The sequence below is a fragment of the Equus quagga genome, chromosome 2 (assembly GCF_021613505.1).
Source record: "Equus quagga isolate Etosha38 chromosome 2, UCLA_HA_Equagga_1.0, whole genome shotgun sequence".
Lineage (NCBI taxonomy): Eukaryota > Metazoa > Chordata > Mammalia > Perissodactyla > Equidae > Equus > Equus quagga.
This window is the reverse complement of record NC_060268.1, coordinates 66,644,838-66,661,922: the sequence shown is the minus strand read 5'-3', so window position 1 is coordinate 66,661,922 and position 17,085 is coordinate 66,644,838. Positions and strand designations below refer to the sequence as shown.

General features: G+C 56.9%; 1 protein-coding gene across 1 annotated transcript in view; it reads right to left on the bottom strand.

The window, feature by feature from the left end:
* The window catches only part of LOC124235149 (coiled-coil domain-containing protein 33-like), a 105,260-nt gene that overhangs the window by 20,709 nt on the left and 67,466 nt on the right, over nucleotides 1-17,085 (bottom strand). The gene's annotated exons all lie outside the window — the stretch shown is intronic.

The following is a 17,085-nucleotide window of genomic DNA, read 5'->3' as shown; positions in this document are numbered from 1 at the left end:
CCCCTCGGTTTCCCTTCCTTCTGCCCCTCAGTCAGTCTCCTCTCTCTCTGCTCCTCCATACCCCCAGCAACCCTCCCCAGCAGTGCAGGCTGGGCTCCTCCCACAACTGCACAGTGTGGCCTAAGGCCCCACGCCTGCCCCTGGGGCCTTCCCATCACTGTTTTCCTGATGGGCTGGACAAATTCCTTTCCTTTTAGTTCAGCGGAGACATGGGTGGATGTTTTTAAAAGGAACTTGCTGGGAAGCAAAGGGAAAACAAACCCAAACAAGCCAGCCCACCCCCTAGAAACGGCCTTGGTCACTAAGGCAGTGCTGGCTGTACAACTGGCCTTGGCCTGGGTTGCAAAGACCCCCTCCCAGGGCATGGAGGGGTCTGTCTGGCTTTTTCCCAGCTGAGTTGGGTTCAGCCTGTCTGTCTCAGACAAGCTTGGCCCCAAAGCCTTTCCTTATAGGCCTCCCATCTGGACCTAGTGAGGTGCCTGCACAGAGCTGGGACTCCATAAATATTTGTTCTCCTGTTTAACGAGTGGATGGATGAACAGTGGGGGTCTCTGGGGCCTCAGTGGGGGCACAACAATAACCCTTGACTGGACAGTCCAAGACAGACAGCTTGACCTGTTTCAAAAGCTCCACCCTGTTTAAGACTCCCCCACCACTGGCTACTGGATGCTGGTTCAGGACTCTGCACGGGATCCTCTGGTCTCTGTCAGTGCTGCAGGGGGGCCCTTGCTCTTCTCATTTGCAGGCCTCATTTTTCACTTAATTCACTTAGAGACCCTGGAGAATCCACTTTTTCTTAATGGGGTTTCTTTCTCTACAGAATAGGGCCGGGGCTGGGAATTGGAATGGACAAGCCCCACACTGCTTTGTGCCTCATATCTGAGCTGCCCTGCAGCAGGGCAAAGACAGTGGGCTCCAGTTTCCTCAGTGCTGGGTTCTAGTCCCCACCTGCTGCTAATTATCTGTGTGACCTTGGACAGGGCTGTCACTGAACCTCTCTGAGCCTGTTTCCTCCTCCGTAAGATGGAGACCATCACTGCGCCCATCTCCTAGAGCTGCTGGGGATTTAATGAGGCTGTGGGTGTAAAGCTCCAAGCAAAATGTCTGGCACATGAGTGGCTCTGGAAATGTCACTCCCTGCTCTGTGTGACTCATGGGGGCTCTGGAGGGTCTAAGTCTCCTCTAGGGAAATGAAAATGAGGTTCTTGATGAAGATGGCCATCCTCTCTGGAGGCACCAGCCACCAGATGGCAGCCCAGATGAGAGCCTAGACCTTCCTGATCCTGCCCCTCAGCCTCCCCAGCAGGGAAATGGGCTGCTGTCTTCTGCTGTGTGTGTCCCTATCATCTCAAGACCCTGGGGCCAGAAGCCGTGATAATAGCAAAGCCAGACTGATGCTCCCTCCCAGTCCGGCCTTCAGCTGCTCCCTCCCTGAGCGGGGCCCAGGGCTCCTGCGCCTGCTGCGCTGCCAATCGATTGCCTCTGCTCCCATCCTCGGGCATGCCATGAATTTTTCATCAAAGGCCTGTAGACTTTGGGAAACGCACAATTAGAAGCCCCATCAATAATGCACCACGCAGAGGCATTGGCTGCGCTCAGCCAGGCCCCAGACATGGCTGCTTTCCAGGCCTGCTCTGGTGGGAGGCAGGATGGGCATGGAGTGGACCCCTCAGGGGGTTTATCACTGGACACAGAGCAAGGGTGGGATGCAGAGAGGGAGGGGAAGCTGTACCCAAAGAGTTGAGCCTGACCCTTGAAGCCCCAAGCAGGTCCCAGTAGGACCCACCTGGTCTCAGGTGCTTTATCTATAAAATGGGTGCCAGTGGGCCCCCAGCCCTTACAGAGTGGTGAGACACAGCAGACAGTCGCTATGTGAAGACTGGAGTTCTTTGTGGGGCTGGGGAATGTCCTTCTTCCGTGGGGTCCCAGGAAGCTGGGCGGGCGTCTGGTTGGGGTGGGGAGTAGGGGGGAGGAGTGCAGCACAGAGACACCTGGTACTGGGGAACTTCATTCACCCAGCTCGGGGTCAAGGTTCCCCATGATCCTGGCCCCACTCCCTCTCCAGCCTCATAGCGCAGCTCCCCTTCCACCAGCGCTGCCCACAAGCATCCACTTCCAGCAGCCTCAGGACCTTTGAGGGGAAGAACAGAGGTTCTGTTTTGTCCTGCCTCTGGGTCTTTGGACCAAGAGGATGGAGGATGAGGAGCCATCACCCTTTGCTGCAGATCTATTCTTCAGAGTCGGCCTATGACAACTGTTCCCACTCTCCTTGGTAGAATGGAAGGCAGCTTTGTTGTCTGAGTTTCTAGAACCTGAACCAGGCAGGTAATAACAAGAGCTCATCATGGGTGGGCACTGTTCTAAATAGTTTATGTGGATCAATCTAACTTCATCCCTCCAGTAACCCAACATGGCAGCTGCCACTACACTCATTCTACAGAGGAGGAGAGTGAGGTAGGAAGAGGTGATGGGACTTGTCCCACTGGGGGAGCTCGTTCCTGAGTCTGCACTATTAACTGCCTTCCAGACCCTGAGGCTGGCTCTCCTGTCCTCAACTGGCCTTCCAGTCCGCGAAGGCAGGGCTCTGCTCCCTGCTTCCTTACTCCCTAGGGCTGGGATCTCCCACTGCAAGGCCCGGGGCTCCCCTGCCCCCGGCTCAGGGGAACCCGGGGCAGGGCACGCAGGTGGTCAGTACCCACTAGCAGCTCTGCTCCCCACCTCCACAGGCTCCAGGTCTGGCTCCTATGTTCTCAGGCTGTCCTCCTGAACACTGTCCCTCTCTGTAAGAAAGCCACCGCATTGACACACAGCACAGGAGAAGGGACTGGGGCTGAGGTGGTTTGTACTGTTGCTTCTGGAGTGTTGCCGGATTTCTTTGGGCCCCCATCTAGCCATGGGCCTCTGCCCCAGCCTGGAAGGCCATGTGGGGCCTGAGACACCAGTACCTGGAGGCCCGGCTTGCACCGAGTGAGTATAGGCCCCATTTCTAAGCCTTCTCCTGGCAGAAATGCCACCAGTAGGCCTGAAACACATATGGAGGCCACAAATCGCAGTCTCCTCCTCCCTCCCGGCCAGACGCCAGCCCCAGGCGCCCAGGCAGGGTACGGCTCAGAGCTGTCTGTGGCACAGGTCTCACTAGGATTCCTACCACATTCACACAGGCCCTGGGATGGGCGGGGGCAGGGCCGGGGGTGGGGGGAGGGCGGACAGGGAACTGGGGGAAGCTCTCTCTGTGCACCACCCCAGCTGCCCCTAATGAATCCACTGCCCACCCCGAGACCTCCATGACTCTATTAGTGGGCACAGGGCAGCAGGAGGAACACCGCCTTCCATCTGTGGGGGCAGTGCATCCTGCCTCTCCACCAACCCAGGCTAAGGACATAAGGGACCATCTGCTTCAACACACACTCTCCAGCAGCTCCATTTGTCCAGGCCCTGTGCTAGGCACCAGGGACACAGACACAACCATGGCTGGGTGCTTGTATTGTCCCTGAGGAGCTCGCATTGTAGTGGATGTGGCGAAGCAGGCGCAGTATGACGTGATACATCAGGATGGTGAGTGCAGCAGTCGGGGAGCCCCTCAGCCAGGCGCCGCACCCCCTCCCCTCGCCCTGGGTGCAGGCAGAGGTGAAAGGGAGGGCATCTCAGAGCTAGGATGAGTTTTGAAGGGTGAGAGGGAGTTTGTCAGGTGATAAAGGAGTGAGGAGGGGGTGCCTTCCTGGCAGAGGGAACAAAGGTGCGGTGCGGGAAGTGTAGACAGTCAGGACCTGGGGAGAGAGAATGTTGGTGTGGCTGACAGGGCCCAGTCATTGGGCCTTGAATGCCAGGCCAAGGCCCAACCCTGGAGCATGTTATAGTCAGGGGAGGTGGGCAGGGCTGGAGCTGGGTGCTGGCACAAGCCTGACTATGAATTTCTGAAGAGCCTCCTCGTGTAGAGCCCAGTTCCTGGTAGACACGCCCAGTGCGCTGTGCAGGACACTAGAGCCCTGGGAGGACAAGAGGTTGCCAGCCTCCCACAGCACTTTCGCGGCACAGCCAGCTTGGAATTCACACCCTCATGGTCAGGAAAGCGAGGACGGCCTCAGAAATCTGCGCTGAGGGCCGGAAGCACAGTATATCTGAGCTGGGAGGGGCCGGCAGCTTCTGGAGGAGAGGGCGGCCCTGAGAGGAGTGGGGCTGGGCTGCTGCCACCCAGAGGCTCGGGGTGGGGAGGTGGCTGTGGGCAGGCGTCCTTAGGATGCTGCCCTTTCTCAGATGTCTGGGTGGGCCGCCTGTCACCAGGAGCCACCAGGCCAGGCCCCCACGCTGCCCCGGGGGCTGCTCCAGTCTAGGCCCCTGGACCACCCTGACCCATGCTGTGCAAGGGGCTTCTCAGCCCCCTCCGACCCTGTGACTCAAGGATGTCGCTGTTCTGGGAGCAGGGACCTGGCCAACCTCAGGCCATGGAAGCCAAAGCCGGACCAGAAGCAGAGCCCTGCCTCCCCACCCCAGGGGCAGCCAGCCTCCCACAAGATGGCTTGAGGGGCTTCCTCTAGAAGGCCAAGGTCCTGCCTGTTGGGGTCAGGCTCAGACGGGGTCCACAAGGGCCTCCAGCCAAGCCGGGCTCCCCAGGGTGGGGAGGGAGGTCAAGGAAGAGGAAGACTCGCCCAGACTGCAGGAGTCTTAGCCTGAGGGAGGGGACCATGCCCCAGTCTGAGGAGGCCCAGTCTGAGGGGGGAGACATGGTTCTGCTCTGACAGCCCAGCCTGAGGGGTGGGACACGTCCCCACTCTGGAGCACATCTGAGGAGGAGGCAGGACCCACACACACCCGATAAGGACACATGAAAAGAACAGATGGTGCCAACAAGTGCAAATTAATTGAGCGCAGCCTGTGTACACAGGCACTGTGAACAGGCGGGCTGACAGGCCTGGGAGGGGTTGTGGGGGGCAGGGCGGGGAGAAGCTGTAACGAGCGCTTATCGACATCTTGCTGGACCTGCAGCCGGGAGCACGGTTATTGACAAAGCCTGTCTATACATCTCCTGGCCATGTCTCCAGAAACCTTAATTACGGGGCCTCATTACCCCTCACACCTCTAGGCACAGGGGACCAGCCTGAGCTGAGCAGCTAGCCTGTGACAGCCGGGCAGAGCCTCTGCAGCAAGAGATGCCCAGCTGGAACGCCCGGGAGGGACACAACTGAGGGTCCTGTGCCCCGTGGAGTGGCCAGGGGCGGGCAGTGGAAGGGACTTTGGAGTCAGGGAGCTCAGGGTTTACACTCCAGTTTTGCCAGTTACTCTTGACTCTGATGAACACTTTGCCTCTCTGAGCCTCAGTTGCATCATCTGTATGAGGGGGAGAGGGCTGTGACCAAGATTCAGTGGGCAAAGTCTGTCCAGTGTTAAGCACGGTGCCCGGACTGTAACGCCTGCCTCTCCCCTCACTCCTCCGTCGCTGTGCCTGAAGCCAATGAGAGAAAAGCAGCCCCTGCTGGCCAGGAGCTGGCCCGGCACACACAGCTAGACCTTGGTGACTTCTGTGGAACACAACTTCAAAGCATCAGACAAGCCCTCTCTCTGACCACGACAAAGCAAGACAAAAACAAGACTGCTCCGTAATCATGTCTGAACACAGATGAAACAGGGGCACTGTCCAAACCATAAAAATGACCAGACAGCAGCCTTCGCTGGCTAACACGAGTGCCTGTGTCCTGGAACTCACCCCCAAATCACCAACTCCAGCGGAATCATCCTTTCTAACACACTGCTGCCCCTGCTCCCCATGGCAGGCAGCCCCTTGGCTATGATGAGTCAATAAACCCAATTCGGTTCCACCCCGGGTACGTTCTTGGTGGTCATGGAGGGAACCGAGACTGTGCTCTGAGAGGCCCTTTGTGGCTCACAGAGCCCTCTCCGGGCACCGTGGGCTTTCTGCAGCAGCCTGTGGAGTAAGGGTTAGCCCTCTCCCATTTCACAGCTGGAAAAACAGAGGCCCTGTAGGTGCTGGGAGCTGAGGCGGAAGGAAACTTCCCCTCTCTGATCCAGACTTGTCATCTCCCCAGCTGTGTGGCTGCTTAGGAAGGGCATTTTATGCATTCATGGGACACATTTCACTGAGCACCTACTGCATGCCAGGCACGGGGGTTGGGGAGACAGGGGATACAAGGCAGAGAGAGCAGAGGAGCACAGGCCTGGAGCTGTGAGTGAGTACCATTAGGGTTAGCTGCGAAGAGAATATTCCAGATTGGGGCACAGGCTTCAGAGGTTACAGGGGTCATCAGACTGAGGGGCTCATGCTGCAGGTGAGGGAGCCATGGAAGGCTTTAGAGTAGGGGCAGCACACCTGGATTTGCACTTTGGATAGGTTACCTGGTGGCTTGCCCTAGGGTGGAGGGGCCAAGTGGGCAGGAGGGCCCCATGTGGACTGTCAGCTCCTGGTCTCTGAGCCAGCTTCCTGAGGGAGTCCCTCTGGCCCTCCAAGGAGCCCCCCACCTACACACAGGAGAAGGCAGGAGAGAGGGGCCTTCACCTTGGCCATGGCCAGGCTCTGCCACTGACGAAGCAGGGCTCCCGACCCAGCCAGAGGAGGGACCGTGAGATGCCTCCAGTCTCACAAACTAGGCCTCCGAGGGGGTCCAGCTGCCAGGCCCTTGCCCTTGCTGCCCCTCCCAAGGCCCCGGAGCCACTATTCAACCATCCCCAGGGTCCACCATGCTGAGGCGGATTTGCATATCTGAGAGCAAAAAAAATTCTGCCACAGAAGCTTAGCGCCAACCGGGCTGCTGAGCCCCTTTTGTCTGTTTGAGTAAGAGCTGGCTAAGGGCTGAAGGATAATTAGTCCCCTGTGGGCAATGCTGTCCCCCCTCCTTGAAGCTTTAAAGGCACAGCCCACCTAGTCCACCCACTTCGCCTCGCTCGCAGCTCCCTCCCCCGCCCACCGAGGTCTCCATCTCTTCTCCCACAGCCCCTCTCGCCCCGCCCCATCCTCTAGGCTGGCTCCTGGCGGCGCTGAGGAGGGGACATTGCTGCTGGCAGGAGCCGATGAATGGGCATTTTATCTGATTAAACTGGCAGTGAACTGGGCCTTCTCTATTATCTTTGGGCCTGATTGGATATTTAACACCAAATGCATTGTGCATGTGTGTGTGTGTGCGCGCGCGCGTGCGGGCGTGCACGTGTTCACTGGGCTTTTCTAGTCCATGTCAGGAAGAAATTGGATTGTACTGAAAAGCATTTAATCTGGGTCAGGAGGACACCCTAATGGAGTCACTGAGCTGGGGAGGGACAGTTGCACCCTTAGCCCTAGACAAGAAGGGCTCTGCTAAGCACCCTGAGTTAGAGCACCTGCTCCAGCCCTCCTAGGGCTGCAACCCTCCCCAGGGAGGAAGCAGTTGGTGGGGCCAAGGGGACGTGCCCACCCAGAGTCTGAGCACCTTCTAGGTCACACCCTTGGCACTTGGGCCCCTGGAATTCCCTCCTGCTCCCAGAGCCTGTCCTCCTGCAGGTGATGGTGTACTTTATGCACGTGAAAGGTCTCACCCAATCACTGGGTCCCCAGGGTGTGGGACTGAAATTGAGCTGGGTGAGAAGAAAGGGGGCATCTCCTGGGAGATGTGGGGGGACTAGGAGAGGCAGTTGGGAGCTGCTCTCTCCATGTCACCAGGATCCAGTGTGGAGTCTAAGAATTCTCTGAGGTTGTTTATAAGGTGTATTTGTCAAGGTAGAAAAATGGAACATGTTTAATATTTGGTTAGCTACAGCTTAATTTATAACTTTTCATTATTTGGAGTTTAGATGAGACGGTGTGTAGGCCTCCACTTGGACTCTCAAAGGTTTTGGGTGGGCCTGGGGAGGGGACTGGCAGCCACAGACCTCGGTTTGGGGGATGACTAGAAAACTGAGGCAGCCCTCCCACCCAGATGGCTGGGAAGACGATGAGTCAAGCTCACCAAGCCCTTAATTTCTGAGTCACGAGGCTTGGCCAAGGCAGCTGCAGGAGCAGGCACTTCGCGGGAGACCCCAGACCTGTGCTGCCCCAAGGAATGCTCTCCCTCAGCCTGGGGCCCTCGGAGGGTTGCTGAGGTACCAGCAGTTTCTCCAACTATAAAATGGGGATGATATTTGGACGTCCTTCATCAGGTTGGTGCAAGGATGAAATGAGGTGATGATGAAAGTTCTGGGAGCAGAGTAAGGGCTCAAAAAAGACTGATAGACCTAATTAGTATTATTAAAAGGAGGGCTGAGCTGGCTGTTTGCAGAAGGGATGGGCCTGTCGCCCAGGTTCGCAAAGCTCTCCCGGCCACCCCTGGTTCTGTAGTCCCTCCCACCTCTCCAATCGATGATTCCTGCCCTCGGCAATTGATGGCCTCATCATCTCGGCTTTATTTACCGAGAGTTGCACTCCCGCCCCGCCCCCTCACCATTTAATCAAGGAACTTCGATGGACAGTGATACAGGGCAGCGCCAGCCATCTCACTAAGGAGCAGAGCTGGGAGCCTGCCCCACCTCACCTGTCTTGTTTGCCAGGATGAACAAAGAAACCATCAAGACAGGCCCCTCACTCCACACGGGGGGGTGGGGGGGGCAGACACTGAGGCCCAGAGAGGAGGGGGTGCAGCCAGCGCGACTCCTCAAGTTGGTGGCAGAGTCGGAACTGGACCCCAGGTCTCCCAGTGCCCCTCCCACCCAGTGCTTTCTCAGCCGTTCATTTTCTCTCCTCCTGGGAGCCCCTGCCCCAGGAGCCCTCTGGTCCGCTCTCCTCGGAGCCCGATCTTTTGGGTGCTTGGGGCTAGACCCTGATCTGGCCAATCCACTGTCCCACCCACCCCTCTCTCCTCTGCACCCCTGAGACTGTCTCCTCTCTCACTGGAGGGAGGCATTCTCCTCCTTTTACAGATAAAGAAAATGAGGCCTAGAGAGGGAAGGGACTAGCCTGAGGCCCCACAGTGCCTCTTGGTGGGAGAGAGATGTGGAGATACACACACGTACTCTCCACTCAACAGATCCCTCTTGCAGGAACAAGTTCACCCACCTCCGCTTCTCTTCTACCAGCAAAGCAAAGATCTATCACGGCTTTCACACTGACAACCACTCAGGACAGTGACATCTGTGAACCGCCCCCTGGCATTCTGTATAAAGTGTGCCCTGCCTGGGGGTGGGGTGGGGGTTAGGTACACTCCCCTCTGTGTTCCCACAATCCCCTGAGCAGACTGCACCCCAGTCCTAGCCACACCTTCCCCCACTGAGACCTGATGTGTCTCTCCTGCTGAACTGAGGCTTCCTGAGGACAGAGACCTTTGTAGGGAGTTATCTATGTTACTACCCCTTAGTGTGGGGACAAGGTTCTGGAGAAGCTTACATAGAAGGCCTGGGTGGGTTGTGCTGCTTCCTCCTTCCCCCTCAGTCTTGAAGGGCCCCATGAACACAGTGACTACTAGTAAGCTTCCTGCAAAGTGGACAGCCCTTTTCAGTTTCCAACGCACTGTCTTCTACTGTCTTCTTAATCCTCTCAAAAGCCACAAGAGTTGGGTAGGGGGAGAGTATTCCCTCCACTTAACAGATGAAGAGACAGGCCCAGAGAGGTGGAGTGACTTGTCCAAGGTCACACAGCTCTTGAGTGGTAGAGATGGGACTCAAACCTGCGACAGCTGCACAGACGAGTGGAGGGGTCTGGGGGGAGATAAGAGGCTTTGGCACATAGCAGATGCTCAAAAAGCTGGTCAGATGAATGAATGAGTGAATGAGTGCATGTGCCAGACTGCAAAGTCAACAGCGAAGGGGAGAGGCAGGGAGAGGCAGCTCAGGGGCGGGGGCGGGGTGGGGGGCACTTGATGTTTGGTTCCCCGTGCTCATGTGCCCCCTCTTGGATCCTCAAGCACTGCTCACTCTTGGGGAGGAGTTCTTTCCCCTTCTCAGCCCCTGGGAGGCATCCTCTTTCTCCCTGGCCTCCCCTCCCCCCGCTGTTGCACTTCCCCTGGCCTCTGCAGGCTCCTCCCCAGTTAGGCTGGGAGGCTTTCTCCATGGAAGTGTGCCTCCCCTGCTCCAGACCCCCCCAGTGTCTGGGGGCCCAAGGCAAGAGCATAAATGGAGGCTCTCAGCATGCGCCCGCCTGCCCCACACTGCCATCCGCTGGACCTTGGGCACACCCGCTGAAAGTATTTGACCCTTGGGAGGATGGACTTCAGGCAGAGGCCTGCACGGTCCTCAGAAGCAGGCTCGGGTTCATTTGGGCAGGGAATTCTGGCATCTTGGATACTCAGAGAGTGGTCTAGAATTGTGGGGCTTGGGCTCCAGGGTGCATTTACCTGGTCCCATGGACCCCTTGTTCTGTGGGGAGAGACGAGGCTGGAGGAGGCCCAGAAAAGGCCCTCCAAATCATCTGAGGATGGTGCCTGCCCCATCCTGTCTAATATCCTGTTCCATGGGCCCTGGGCCCCTTTCCTTGGGCCAGGCCACTTGCTCCTCTGGTCAAATTGGTCAGGAAGACAAGCCCACTTTAGTGGTCAGTGGCTTTCCCTGGCTGGGCAGCACTGGGCTCCCCACCAGCTCTGGGGACCAGGAGGAGTTGGGGATGGTGTGGGGGTGGTGAGCCCACAAGCGCGAGACTACGTGGAGCGGGGAAGGGGGGGCTGGCCTGCAGGGGGCCTTGCTCACACACACTGAGAGACAATAAATTGACAAACACTTAATCTCTCTGCAAATTGAAACGGAGCCGTAAATATCTGCTACATCCCAGCAGCTGAGTTATGAGTCTCGTTTATTAATCTCTTTAGTCCCAGGTGATGGATGGAGGAGGAGAAGGGCCCACCAGAGACTCAGAGGGACGGCGGAAGGAGGGAGCAGAAGGGGGCAGGGGTCTGGGAACGGCCCTTCTTGAGAAGGGGTCAGAGGAGGGCGGCCTGGGGGATTTCTGCTGCCTTCCCTTTTATTCTCAGTCTTGAAGGGCCCCGTGAACACAGCGACTATTAATAAGCCTCCTGCAAAGTGGACCGCCCTTTACAGTTTCCAACGTCCTGTCAGCCACCATCTTGTTAACCTTCCCCACAGCCTTGAAAGGTGGGCAGAGGGAGAGCATTCCTGTCACTCAACAATGAGGAGACAGGCCCAGAGAGGGGGGGGTGACTTATCCAAAGTCATGCAGCTCTTGAGACGGAACTCAAACCTGCCACAGCCACATGGAGGAGAGGAGGGTGGAGGAGGGGTCTGCAGGGGACAATATGGGGACCCATGTAGCATGGAATCCTTACTTCTTCCTTTCCACCTTGCTCCCTCACCTCCCTGTCTTCCTCAAATGCTTGGTAAGCACCGTCTCCCTCTCTCTCTTTGTGTATGTGCAGGAACCAGAGGAGGAAGAGAAGGACAGAGTCAGGAGAGGACAGGAACAGAGCTGGTGACGGTCCCCAGCCAAGCCCAGCAGCTGTGACTGTTGAACCCTCACAAGATTTACTTTTAGAACCCCCTGGGTGCCAGCTTGCAGGGCTCACAACTCAGGGGCCACAGGGGTGCTGAGGAGGAGCTGAGGAGGACAGAGCCCTGGGAAGACTTCCTGCCAGTGGAGCTGGCCTGGGAGGGGTGGGTGTGTGTGTGTGTGCGCGCGCGCGCGTGTGAGATATATGGTGCTTGTGTGTAATGACCATGTGCCCCTAGGTGGCGTTGTGGCTGGGTGGACAGAACAGGGGTGCTTATAGAGGTGACTGGGACAGAAGACTGACCTGACAAACTGGGGCCACGAGCACTGGGCAGTGGAGTGGGGGACTACAGAGCCTGAGGTGTTGGAGCAGGAGGAATGGGGTGACAGTGGCCCCTGGTGGCTTGTGAGGGGTGGCCTGGAGGAGGCACAGAGTCAGGGGTATCTGAGTGGATGCTGTACAGGTGGCACCAGATGGATGTGCTCTCTTTGTCTCTGTCTCGCTCTCTGTTTCTCTTGTATTTTCTCTGCCTCTTGTGGTTCCAAAGGATCTGGGCCCCTGGGTGCGGCTCGTACTCTCGAACCCAGGTGATCTGCCTCCTAGGTGGGCTCAGTGTCACTCCGGCTCATGGGGGCCAACCCCAAGCTCCCTGGGCTTTGTGATGCCATCACCCCAGGATGACGTTCCTGCTTCCAGTTGCCACTGATGTGGACAGTGTGCACACTCAGATGCCGACTGCCACTGCTGCAGGAGGCTCCTGCTCAGGACCCTTCACCTGCCACCAGGTGGTGCTGAGGGAGCGGAGGCTGGGCCTGAACCTCAGCCTCACCAGTCTGCAGACCTCATCCTGGGCCAGGGCCCGGGGACCTGGGGGCAGGACCAAGGCTCCAAGTCACAGCACAGAAGCCCCAGGCGACTTGGGAACATCTGCTCCAACCTCCTCCACTGCCCACACAGGGAAGAACTGGGGTTCGGGGAGGGGAAGGGAGTTCAAGGTCACTTCAGAGAGGTGGTGAGACAGCTGGGAGTGCAAGGGACAGTCTGGAGCTGGCCTGGGCAGGCAGAGGGCGTGTGCCCTGTGGCTGTGGGGTGCTGAGAGGGCTGGGGGTGTGGTAACCTTGCATGGAGCAGGGCTGGGGCAGAGGAGGGCTCACGCCATGTAGGGTGACCCCCATCCCAGTTTGCCTGGGACTGTCTTGGATTTAGCACTGCAAGTTGCACATCCTGAGGGAACCCCTCAGTCCTGAGCAGACAGGGATGTTTGGTCACCCTAGGGCCATGCTCACAGGTGTCTCTGCTACACTGCCAGCTCCCCTTTCTGAGGGCTCCTCCCTGTCCCACTTGGCCCTCAGGGGCAGGGAGCACAGGGTAAGCAGCTCTCTTGTGTTACAGATGGAAAAATGAAGGCTCAGGGACATGGAGCTCTCTGAGCCACCCTGGGAGGGTCCCTCCTGTGACCTGAGTCCCCAGCTCCTCTGCTGTGTGACCTAGGAGGAGCCACAGCCTCTCTGGCCTTCCCTCCTCTCCTCACTCATGAAGTAGGGCCCTCTTCCTTGCGGGGAAATGATGTCCAAGGAGCCGAAGCCAACCTTCCATCCTTAGGAGCAGGTTAGAGGGCGGGGGGCTGTGGGAGGGGAAGAGGACCTAAGGAAACTGCAGGATCGGGATCATGCTGGGGTGCGGGAGTTGGCAGACTCAAGAACGGGAAAGAGACAAAAGCTCAGAGAGGGGTGTGCACGTGGGGATGGGGTGGGGAGAGACAGAGGGAGGGAAAGGCTTTCAAGGAGAGAGTGGAAGAAATGAGTTATTCTAGTGTGGTGAGGTTGGGAAAACTGCACTGAATCTTTAAACAACCCTTGTCAATTATTCATCTGCTGGTATGAGGGCCCTATGGTCCGCCACAAATCTCCTCTGAGCGGTAGAGGAGAGGAGGAAGGGAGGGGGGAAACAGAGGGAGTTGGAGAGAGAGAAAGAGCCAGAAAATCAGAAAGAAATAGAGAAATAGAGATAACCAAAGAAAGACAGAAGCAGGTAGAGACAGAAATAGAGGGGGTGGGGGGAGGGGGGTGGAGAAAGAGAGAGAAAGGAATGGAAGGAGGGAGCCAGAGAGAGGAGGGGAATGGCCCTGTTCTGGAATTTCTGTGTTGGAAACAGAACTGAACATATGCTTTTTGAGTAGCAGCTGAATACCTCTGCCTCTGTTCATCCAAAGCATAGCCTGCCTCCTCCAGGAAGCCTTCCTTCTCTTCTCTCTCTTTACTGAGGGCTTACTAGGTGCTGCTGGGGAAAGGAAATCTGGGCCCTGGCAGGTGTCTTATCAGCCCTCTGTGAATGGAACCAGGCCTGTCTGGAGGCTGCACAGAGTCCTGCATCTTACCTGCTCTCACCCTGAGACCTTGCCTGGCTCAGCATGAGGTGGGCTCAGGGGGTCCAGGGGGTGAGGGGAATGCTTGAAAGTTGACTAATGTTTAAAGCTGCCATGGTCAGGATGACTCTTACCATCTCACTCCTCACCCTCACTTAAAAGCCCACCTCTTCCAAAAAAGACTTCCTGGGCTGCTCAGCAGGGAGGTGAAGGCTTCTTCCAGCTCTGCTGGGCCCTACACTTGACCCAAGATCACACCCGCAGGGCCCTGACCCCAGTGCATCTACTCAGGTCGGGAGCTTTGCACCATGTTGACAAAACGACACTTAAAAGGCCTGTGTCAAAAGCAGGTGTCCCAGATGAAGGGAGCCCGAGATGGAAGAAACGGCAGTACTATAACCTGGAAAGAGGGTGGCTCCAAGGGCACACTATGGGGAGGGGCACCCGGGAGGTAGGGCTGTGGGGGTGGCACTGGCTGGCAGACCCAGGGCAGTGGGAGCATCTGCAGCATCCTCCCCACAGAGAGGGCGCAGACCCTCCGTTCCCTTCTCCATTCCCAAGGTGCTCCTTTCTGCAGAAAATGTTCAGTTTCCTATTAAGCCAGAGTAGGCCCTGGAGGGAAGCAGAGGCAAAATTGTTTCTTGGGCTCTGGGGAGTGTGCACAAGACTAGACACAGACAAAGGCACTCCAGGAGTCAGGCGATGCTGAGAGGCTCACAGCCTGGATGCAGCGGCCAAGAGCCGAGGGAGGCAGTTAATCATTTGCTGACTGTATGACCACTGCCACGTCACTGGGGCCCACTGTGTCACCCCCAGGCTCTGCTGCTGGTGTCCACTCCTTGACCATAGGTCCAGGAGTCACATACCTTGTGATGGTGTCATTGCCACCCAGACATGTTCCTGTGCTAGTCAGGCATCTTCCACCGCTCTGTGACTCTGTCTACAGCTTACACGCCGTGTCTGTGTGCATCACTGTGTTCTACGGTTGCATCTTCCTGATACCGTGGTGTCTGATAGCTCTGTGCGGCTTGGGTCTATTACTATACAACCACACTTGATTGTTCCCTGACCACATTCTATTGCTTGTCACTGTGTCTCTTGGTCGCATGAGCTGGTCCATTGCTATGTAATTTTGTTTGGTTGCTATGGAACAGTGACCCATTGCTACACAGCTACCTGCGATTGTCACGGAGCTGTATACTGTTGCTACCCACCCACATTCTATTGCTTGTGACTGGGTTCTACTGGCTGCGTGAATGTGTCTGTCTGGGTCCTGCCCTGGTCCTTCCAGGCTCTGGCCAGTGGGCAGGAGCTGGAGCTGGGGGCTGGGTCTCCAGGATCCAACAAGGGCAAAGTGTCAGAGGAGGGAATAGTCAGTGTGGTAAACCTGAGACAGAGAAAGAGAAAGGGCGGGGGAGGGCAGATGGCATGGTGAGTTGCAGAACTGAAGGCAGGGGTGGGAGGGTAAATGGAATTGAGCCCAGAGTTAGGAACAAGGAGGGAACAGACAGGAATGGGCCAGGGAGAGGGGCAGGGCCACTGCCCTGAATAGTATGTGTCTGAGGGACCCAGTGGCGTCCGGTTGGCTGAAGGGTCCGGGGCTGGTGTGCAGGCCTCTGTAGCCATCTGCTGTTTGCTTGGCTATACGTGAGGCAGCATGGGATAGCAGGGTGAGGAAGCCTTGGGCAGCGTTGTGCCACTTCTGGGCTTCCCCATGGCCAGCCTTTGTGAAATTAGGAGATTGGACTAGCTATTCTCTAAGGTTCTTTCTGACACCTCTGCTCTCCAGCCAGGGCTTCTACCACGTGGCCCAATAAGCATTTACCTCCACCTGTGTTAGGCCAGGCAAGGCCTGGGCCCTGAGCCCAGAGACATGGAAGCCAGTGTGCTCTTAACTCAAGGGTTGGATGGTGCTGGCTGAGTGCATCTAACCCAACAGCAAACCAGGGAGAGCAGCCAGTGCTTGTGGCCTTGCCAGGCGCCCAACAAGGGGGATGGTAGAGGGACCAGGGAGCCCTCTCCCAGCACGGGAGTGCTGCAGATGGCGTTCAGAGAGGGCATGATTGAGTTAGACCCAACTCACAACATCTCCAACAGCCTGTGGGTATGGGGCAGCCCTGAGCCCCTTGTTCACACTCAGCCTCCCAGAATCCTAGTGCCCTTGGGATACTTGTTTCTCCTCCTCCCCTCTGGCACTCACAATGATTACTCAACCTCTTGCTCAAAAACAGTTCTTCCTCATGGCTGACCTTGACTTCTCAGACTGCAATCTAGTCCCGCCTCTTATGGTTTAATCCTTAAGAGAAGATCAAGACTAACTGAAGGTATTGGTTTATTTATGCTGCCCAGAGTCTTCAGAGACAAGTCTAAATCTTTGTGTTCAGCCTGATGGCTGAGCTGGCAAGTTAGGCCTGAGAGCTGCTTTCCCAAGGGGCAGAGGTGAGGGGAGTGAGTGTAGAAGGGGGCCCAGGAATGCTCTGGCACCTCGGGAGGGCCCAGCTCCAGGGAGAGCAGGGGCGCTCCATGTGGGAGCATCCTGGGCACACCCAGCAGACAGCAGCCCTTCTTATTCGTCCAATGGGACGTGTTCCAGAAAGGTGCAGAAGTGCCAGGGGAAGATGCGGAGGCTGTCAGTGGAGAGGGGCAGGTCCTGAGAGGAGGAAGTCCAGGGTTTCCCTAGAGGCCAGTGGCCTTGGCTGGGGCCTTTTCTGAGGATCTTCCGGAGCAGCGTTCCCCATGGGATCCGCTGTGGACGAAGGGAGGAAGCCACATATAAATTCACCCAAGGTCACTGGGGTGGGACTTGGCCTGTACTGTCTTTTTGGTGACCTCTTCTTTAGCTCTCTGCATCACAGGGCTAGGACTCGGTACTGAACCCTCACCAAATTAAGACACCACCTCAGCCACCTTCACCCACCGTTTCCCACATCTTATCAACTGGCAACAGGAAGCCACACCAGCTCTCATGATCAAGGACACAGACTCTGTGACCAAAGATGGTGGCCTCTTTTCTTTGAGCGCCAATTTCCTCTTTGAGAAGTTTAATCTCTTGGGGGGCTTCCCATTACCCAGTAGACACGCCCCTGAGGAAGTGCTGAGCTGATGACTTGAGAAAATGGGACTCAGTCTTACAAGTGTTGTAGGGGTTTGTTTTGAAAGAAATCAAATGGGAATCCCATTCAAAAGGTGAAGAAACTCTGTAAACTGAAGAATCCACACCTTCCACCAGTTTAGCTTTGGGGTAACTCACATACAGAGTGTGACTAAAGGGGAGGTCTATTGCCCCCTGAGGAGTGAACCAGGCCCCAGGGGGCAGTCAAACCCCTTCACCAC